Here is a 9,635-nt window from a genome sequence, read left to right on the forward strand (position 1 = left end):
ACACACACACACACACACACACACACACACACACACACACACTCACTATCTGGCCTGTCTATGCTATAGCCCTGCTACCCTTGATTCAGCTCCGAGGGCCAAACATAAACACACTCATGAGTATAGTAAAAATATCATGATTATGTGCACATATTTACATCGTGTTGTTATATTTTGAGTGTCTTGTTCTATTGTGCTGAATTGCAGCTGCTTTGCCCCAATTTATATAAATGTATGTGTGTGTGTATATATATATGTATGTGTGTGTGTATATATATATATATATATATATTTGTTTGTTTTTATTTGTATATACAGAATCTCAAGTGATTTTAACACATAATTGCCTCATATTAGAACATACTTATCAGAAAAGTAGAAAAAGTAAAAAAGGATTCTCAGTGAGGACATAAAAAGTGGATTTTTATATATTTTATTCTTGACACAAGAATCTTAAATGTACTGTTTGCAAGGATGTCCAATATGTTGATTATCAGCTAATATTATAGTTTTTTTTTTTTTAATGTAAAAGTATTGGTAAACATTTGATATTTAATTATGTATGTTTATTTATCTTATTTTATACTTTACATTATAATTTTACAATGCTTAAAATCACTTCTAGCACAATTTATTTAGTTTTTAGTGTTTTATTACATATTTGGACACAAAAGAATATAATTTGAATATCATCATTTATCTGTTATTAAATAACATGAAAATAATTAGCATCATGATACAGTAATCTGTATCAGACAGGATTTTAACGTCAGTGCATCGAGTTATTATTCATACAATTAGTTATCTGAGACCAGACTCTTTTAACTGTTATTTATTAGAAAATATTCTCATCATCTCATCAGTGTTGTTTCCAAATGTATTAAACCTATATATTTTAATATTTTACACAGTCATTTTCAAATGCTACTACATGGGACGTTGTCCATTCTCGGTTTATGAATAACCTGCCTTTACAGGAAATAGCATGTTCTTTTATCTAACTTTCTCTGCCTATGTGGTCATAACCATGCTCAGTTCAGCATATTCCAAAGGTCCTTTTACTTCCAGGTGAATATGTTGCTGATATATATAAAAAATGACCTTTTCATGCAGGCAATCCTCAGAGAATCTGTTTTTCAAATCTGAGCAATAAGTAGAGAGCGGCCCTAGCAAGCAGTGTGCCCTTTACAAGGTCTGATTGGCATAAAGGAAATATTTATAGAGTTGTGTGCTTCTCCATTTGGCTTGTTTGTGTTTTTTGCATTGGGGTTTTACAGATTTGGGTAAGACGACATTCATTGCCTTTTCTATTATGGTATATTTGATTTAATTATCCTCTCACCTTTAGGATCCATAGCACCCAAAGACCTTAATTTACCAGTCAGGATGTTTTAATGTAGTCTTAAAGACTATTCCACCCTAGTAAAACATCTGCTTAGGTCTTGTTCCTGTGTCAGGAGTGCAGAGTCATTCAAAGTCCCGGTAAACAATGGCGTGTAACTCTAGATGACTCAAGGCTTATAGGCAGGCCGAGAAATTTTTGTGTTTTTAACAGTAGGGTTGAATTTCGGTTCAAGATTACTGCCAGACAGAGGTGGTGGGCCAGGCACAGAGCTAGGATTGCTGAAAAACAAGCTTAATCATCCCCTTCAAAGGAAATCCAAGAGCGCACACAGATGTCTAGATGTGTCTTAGGAGTTTCCTCTGAATGGCTTAAAAATGGTCTAACTATGGTGTGAGTAAATAAATATATTAGAACAAGTTTCACAGAACTAATACAATGTGGATGAATCTATATTTAACTTTTAATCTATCTTTATTTCTTGAATTTTTGTCTTTATTTGTTTGTATTTTTGTGTATATTTATTTATTGGATTTTTTTCTTTAATTTTTTTAATAAATGTGATTATCACATTTTTTTTTTTTTAATCATGTTGATTTTCACTATATTTTACTATTCACTATTTGAATTGCCCAAATGCTCACTTAAATTTAATTTTTTTTTTTTAATCATGTTGATTTTCACTATATTTTACTATCATGTCACTGCACAGCTTGGTTTTTGTGCATTAACCACCCACCATGCTCTAACTGCGCAAATAAATTTTATTTTTCCCATTTACTTTCTAATTTTGAATCACCGTACAATATTTTGTTTATTTCAGTTCATAAAACTAAAAGCTGTAAAATGCTAAAACCGCTAAAAGTTTGTGTATAACTTTAGTTACAATCCTAATCATTATTCAATAATTATTTTCTTTATATTTATCCTTGTTAGTACCCTGTACATTTGTTGTATAAGCCGTTTTTGTGTTAATCGTCCTCACTAGCTTGAATGTTGCATGGAAAATGTCCCAGGAACCAAAAAGTGACAGGAATTAGCACCTAATACTTCTGTCGTTAGCAACTCTGGCCAAAGCTTTGGAATTCCTTTGATGCCGTTCTTATGGTAAGGGCTGTTTAATCTCTGTTTGAGGAAATCATGGTATTTGGGTCACAAATTATTCACTCACATTAGTGATATAAACACTGCTAAACTGCACAAAGTTGTTATCGTGGAGCTCCCGCTAACACAGAATCCTCACACTCCTGCAGTGTTTTTGTTGAGGGATTTGTTTATGTCATGACCAAGAACATGTGTTTGGGGCAATGCTCTGCTGAGCCATGAATAGTGTAAAGATAAAGTTACATTCTAGTGAGACTTGGGCCCGGAGTTTTGGCTCTAGCAGCGCAGGTCATTCATTGTTGTTGTTGGTGGTGTTGTTAGCATAGATGGTTTTGTTAGTATGTTCTGCTATTCATGCTGCTTCTTCTTCTTTTAGCCTGATCTGTGGGAGTGTTTAGGGGTGGCGAGGTTTATTTGAGAGGAGAGTTGGGTCTTTGCCCTGTCCCACAGTCGCAGGTGGGGGGTTGGTTACAATAGAGAAGCGCTGCCATCGCCATGACAGGCTCTGGCTCAGAGGACTGTGTCCTGGTCCAGAAAGATGCCGCTTTCTGTCTGTCTCACTGACTGGGGTGTCCTGAGTCGCTCCAAAAAGAGGAGTCAAGGGTGAGGTGTATAGACTAGACCCCTTTCCATCTGCTGAGTGTGTGTATCTGTGTTTTAGTTGAGCTTGTGTGCAAATGTTTACATGAGTCAGTAATGGCAGAAACATAGCTTCTGTATTATTTATATTATATTATATTATATATAATTATATTATATATATATATTAGATTATATTATATTATATTATATTATATTATATTATATATATTATATTATATTTAGTGCTTTCAAACGATTAATCGCAATTAATCACATTCAAAATAGAAGCTTTTTGTTTACATAATATGTATGTGTGCTGGGTATATTTATTATATTATATTTATTATATTTAAAAAGAATGTTATGTTTGTATATTAAATATATTTATATATAATATAAATTATATGATAAATGCTAATACATGGGAAATATTTTCAAATATACTGTTATGTGTGTGTAATTTATATATACATATTAATATACGACAGTCAGCCACATATTATGTAACCAAAACTTATATTTTTGATGCGACTACTGTGTTCGAACATATAATTATATTGATATTATTTTATATTATTTATATTAAATTCACATTATATTAAATTATAAAATAGTAATCTTATATTATAAATTTTAGTAATTTTGTATATTATATTATATTATACAAAGTTAGTATTTCTTTATAATTATTGTACAAATTTAGTTTAGAATCTTTAAAAAACATTTTTAAATGTTGTAAAAAATGCAATTCCAAACTTAAACAATTATTTTTGTTATTTAGTACATATTAAAATTACTAAGTTATTTACTTTAGTAAAAAAAAAAATAGCAATTATTTTGTCAGTTTACTGTTCAGTTATAGCTTTAGAAGCATTCTTTTTTTATCAGCAGCATTTATTTTACCTTTCTAAATTATATCTGTGTTTCTCCGTTGTTGAAAAGCAGCAGCTGCCACTGTCTGTGTGTGTTATTTAATAACTGTGCATGTGTGAGTGTATGTCATTCATGCTCAGCGTTGTTGTTCGCCTGTTGTTTCTCCAGCTCTTTCTGCCAGCTGCTGTCACTCATCTGTCCTGCCTCTTACAGCACTGACGCTCATCCCACTATCTGTTAAATCCCCCAGTACTTTCACTACGTATTATCCAACTGCAGATTTGTGACATGGAGAGGTAACTATGAATCTAAACACCATTTATAGATACAAAATATTACGTTGAAATCCCTTTCGCTGAAAATTCGCACCCTCTTCAACATAATTAAAGCTAAGCACATAAGCGAGTTGTGAGGGATGACTGCCCAACCATTCTTCAACATAATAAATAAGCACAGAGAGGATGTCAGGACTCAAGGTCACTCGCTTTCCCATGCAATCTAAACACAGTATTTAGAAAAATATTGTTTTGTATTTTTTATTTTCTTAAGATTATATTTATTGTATAGTTTATACTTTTTATCATACTTTTTTCTTGTACAATATTTTTTATATAAAATAATTAGGACTTTTATGTATATAGGGAAACAAAACTCCTCCATTTATACTTTGTATCATACTTTTTTCTTGTACAATATTTTTTATATAAAATAATTAGTTGTTCCTCCACTTTAGGTGAGCTGAAGTGTCACTTCACCCGCTGACTCTGTTCACAAGTGGTCGACCGCAAGGCCTCTCAATAAAGCTTAACCGTGCTAGTTCATTAAGTAGCAGTATTTGGTCAGCAGAGCTTGTCTCTGGAAGTGGGCATGGAGAAGGAGGGGTTCGGGCTTTCTGAGGACGTGTGAAGTGGCTATTACTCTAAATTACAAGCTTCAGTATAAAGCACTGGCAGGCAAAAGATACGCACACATTTATACAATGCAATGCTGAAGCATTATTGCTCAAGTACCAACAGCCACTTGTCTTTTCCCCTCTCAGACAGACTGATAACCCTTCTTTACACTCTCTGGAAAGCATTCTGTGGTTTTACGCACAGGGCGTTCATTGGATAGCCTCCCACTAGACTAATAGCATTTTGATGGAACATACCATCATTATAAACCTCATTCAGTGTAACGAGTCTCTGTTTTCCAATCCTTTATTCTTTTATTGCTTTTTTTCTCTCATTATGTATCTTTTTGTCAAGCATGCACAAAGGATAATTCAGATCCAGACGTTATATATATAATATATAAGGTGGGGTACCACACTGAAAATCAGGAATGTTCTTTTTTTTATCAGAATTATTTAAGTTTCGCTGAAAATAATCAGATATAAATATATAAAATCTGCAACATTCTATTTTTATTAATATTATTCATTTATTGGTTAATGAAAAAATATCAGATTGAAATTTTATATATATATAGATAGATATATATATATAGATGATATATATTATATATAGATTATATATATATTATATATATATAGAGATATATATAGATATATATATAGATAGATAGATAGATAGATAGATAGATATATATAGATATATATTTTCACACACACACACATATATATTAAGATGAAATTTAAAATATAATGATATTCATTATTATAAGTAAATAAATAATAAAATAAGTGTTTATTTATTTAAACAACAAAAAAATATATTGGAAATTGAATATTGATTAATAAACATCTTATTATATTTATATACTCTATTTTATATGTATTAAGAAATTTTGTATATAGATTTTAAAATGTATATTACAATATATGGCAATATATATTAAAATATTTTATAAATATATAATATAATTGCAATAAATATTTAAGGTTTATATTGAATATATAGCTATTAAAAGAATATTTTATATGAATATATTATTTTATATTTTATAAATATCTATCTATCTATCTATCTATCTATCTATCTATCTATCTATCTATCTTATTTTATATCTCTCTCTCTCTCTTTCTCTCTCTCTCTCTCTCTCATCTCTCTCTCTCTCTCTCTCTATATATCTATATATATATATATGGATATATGGATATATATATAGATAGATAGATAGATAGATAGATAGATAGATAGATAGATAGATAGATAGATATAGTGTGTGTATATGTATGTATGTATGTATTTATTAATAATGCAAAATAGAAGCATTCTCAGTACTGGTCTTACAGTATAGATTTACAATCAACATTGGTTTTACTGCCTGATTCTGGTTTGTTTTTGCATCTTTGTATTTTCGCCTCGTTTCCTTTGTGTTTATCATTTCAAACACAGCTGCATTAACTCTATTGTAGGGGTCTGCAGTGCAGAGACCCTTCAGACTGATGCGCAGAGCAGAATTACAACAGAGCGCACGCATCTGCAGCCAACAACAGAGCGAAACATAATTGTGTCCTGTCATATATAAATGCTCCTCGACTGCAGAAAAGGGACAAAATATCTCCCTCTCTCTAGCTTTTCATTGGTCTATTTAGCCTCCTCCTCATCCTCTGTGTCTCTCTTTCACTCTCTCTCTCGTTCCGCAGAGATGCAGCTTTAGCCTCTAGACTTGTCAGACACAGCCAGGCGTTTGAGCGAACAGGCTTTGGCAGAATCCAGTAAGTGCTGGGGCTGAGGTGGGGAGCAGCACAGCCATGGGCTAGAAACACCTGGATTTCCTCTGCTGCTATTTAACCGCTTCATGCAAGCAAGTCCTGAGACTCAAACTCACTCGATTAGCACATACTGTAAACAACCTGTAAATCTAGAGCAGATGTGTTATTTAAGAATCTTTAACTGATCATCTTAAATTGTTCAGTATTCTTCTTCTCTGATTTTTTTTTTATTATTTAATTTAATTTTAATTGTATTTTTTTATTCAATTCATTTTATTATTTTAATATTCAGTATTTGTTTTTTAATTCACTGTGGATATGTTATTTAATAATCTCTACTTGATCATCTTAAAATTTTCAGTATTGTTCTTTCCTGTTACATTTTATTTCACACACACACACACATGCTCTGATGAAAAAAAACACACATACCATATATATATATATATATATATATATAAATACAGAGTGGTAGCCAAAATTATTAGAACACTAGTATTTTCACCAGCTAAAAATGGTTTCAAGTCAGTTATTTCTATCTTTTGCTGTGGTGTGTCAGTAGGAAATATAAGTTTACATTTCCAAACATTCATTTTGTTATTAAATGTAATAATACAGGTAGTCTGACAACAGCCAGTGCTCCACACAGAGATTTCTGGCTGTTGTCAGACTCCTTGTGCAAACAAAAATCCCACTAGTTTATCTAAATATATATACATACACATACATACATGCATACAATAAATGTGTTATTGGTCAGTATTGTTCTTCAAAGTTATTTAATTTTATTATTTTACTATATATTTATTAAAAATCACAACAAATGTGTTATTTAATCATCTTAAATTGATCAGTATTGTTCTTTCCTGTTATTTAATTGTATTATTTTTGTATATTTATTTAACTTAATAATGTAAATTAATTATAATTACTGAATACTTATTAATATATATTATTATATTTTGTTTTATGCTTTATTTTATGATTTTAATATTTTATTATTTCATATCATGCATTTTACTATAATTTTTCAGTTAGTTTTGAATGTTAGTTGTAAATTTATAGTATTACATTTTATTTTGGGGCTTTTTGCCACTTCATTGATATAGCAGGAGAGGACAGGAGGTGATGGGGAGAAGAAGGGAAAGAGGAATCAATAATATCACAAGCTAAATTTGAGCTTGTGTCTCCCAGACACAGCTCACGGCCTTGTGCGCAAACCACTAGGCCACATCTCATGGCCTCTTGTCATGACTGTACACTGAAAACCTTTGCAGATGAACCTAAATGAAAGGTCTGTTGTTGTTTGTTCCTTGGCTGGAGAAAATAAAGTCTTGCCTCACTTTCAATCAGAGGTATTCTCCACCTCTGAAGTCCTCTTGTGACTAAACATACAACCAAATCAAGTCAAATTCTCACAGCCGTATACATGAAACAGACATATCTGGGGTTTCCATTTCGGAGTGGGTTAAATGTGATCGCTGCAGGCTGAACTCATGTCCCATTGCAAGTCTCCTTAGCGTTGTGCTCGCTGGTGTGAAAACACACCCCGACAAGACTGTTTCTGACCAGCTTTCATACATGGATAGCTTGTGTGTACTTTGTTTGACTTTTAGCAGCCTATGTATAAAAAAGAGAAAGGAAGTAGGAATTGTCACGCTTTTGTGTAAGAAACTTTTTTTTTGAATGAATGCTCTAGGTTATCATAGTTTCTTTGGCACTAAACCAATCAATAGACATTTTAAAACGATATTTTCAGTTGTTATAAATGCACTTATCAGACCCTCAAATTAATTTCCTTGCATATACAGTAGCCTATAAACATATATATTTACAATTTAATTTGTTGAATGCTTGAATTTTGCAACAACTTAAACTATTAATATACATTGTTTGCGGCTGTTAATAGAGGAATAGCCTACAGTTCATAGATGCTTCATTCATCCAATACTCAAACTCCCACAGCGTAGGCTATATATCATGAATTACCTGCAATTAAATATGATGGTACTAGTGCTGTCAAATGATTAATCACGATTAATTTAACATCCAAAATAAAAGTTTTTTGTTTACATAATATATGCGTGTATGCTGTGTATATTTATTATGTATATATAATTACAAACACATCCATGTATACATTTAAGAAAAAAATGTTTATATATTAAATATATTTATATATAATATAAAATATAAGAATATAAATATATAAATGTATATACATGTAAATATTTTCAAAATATTTACTGTATGTGTATGTATTTATATATACATAATAAATATACACAGTACACATACATATAGTATGTAAACAAAAACTTTTATTTTGGATGCGATTAATCGCGATTAATCATTTGACAGCACTAGATGGTACCCTTTATGCTAACGTTAACAGTGCCATCTCATAAATTCAACAGTTAAATTAAACCATCAGCTTGAAGTTTAGCTCTTTGTTTCTTTTTGTTGTCTTTAATATCAACACAAATTTGCAATCCGAACTTCTACTCAGTTCTTAATTACATCAATGCAGAAAACTTAGATGACTGTCATTTCAATTTAGTTAGTTATACGCGAATTATATACATTTTCCAGTCTACTGTATCATTTTGTCTTTGTAGATGTTTTGTAATGTATTTTCTGTATGTGACGAACAGGCCAAGTCACACATACCTGACCGCTCTCCTGTAAGGATTCTTCTCTACATTTCCCTCCCTGCTGAGTCTCCCGAGGGGGCAAAATCACATATTTTACCCTGCAATCATTCTTTACACTTACTGGTAAGATAAATCTATTGTTTTTTTTTATGCTTTTGATTGCTTGAGTTCTTTTTGTTTGCTACTTTTCACATTATATCTGCAGTGGTGTTTCAAACATCATACTTTCTGAAATGTTTCTTGAATGCATGCCGATAATCCGCGTTGCCAAGTCTGTGCTTTTCCTGTGGAATTGGGCAATTTTTTACACTGCTGCCGCGGGCTGTTTTTAGTCTGTGGGTTGAAGTGAAATCCACTGTCCCCCGAAACACAATTGCAACCAAGGTGGGACTTTTTTCTGTTTTGTTACGTAGACCTGGCA

Source organism: Cyprinus carpio, chromosome B25 (genome assembly GCF_018340385.1).
Source record: "Cyprinus carpio isolate SPL01 chromosome B25, ASM1834038v1, whole genome shotgun sequence".
NCBI classification, from domain to species: Eukaryota; Metazoa; Chordata; class Actinopteri; order Cypriniformes; family Cyprinidae; genus Cyprinus; species Cyprinus carpio.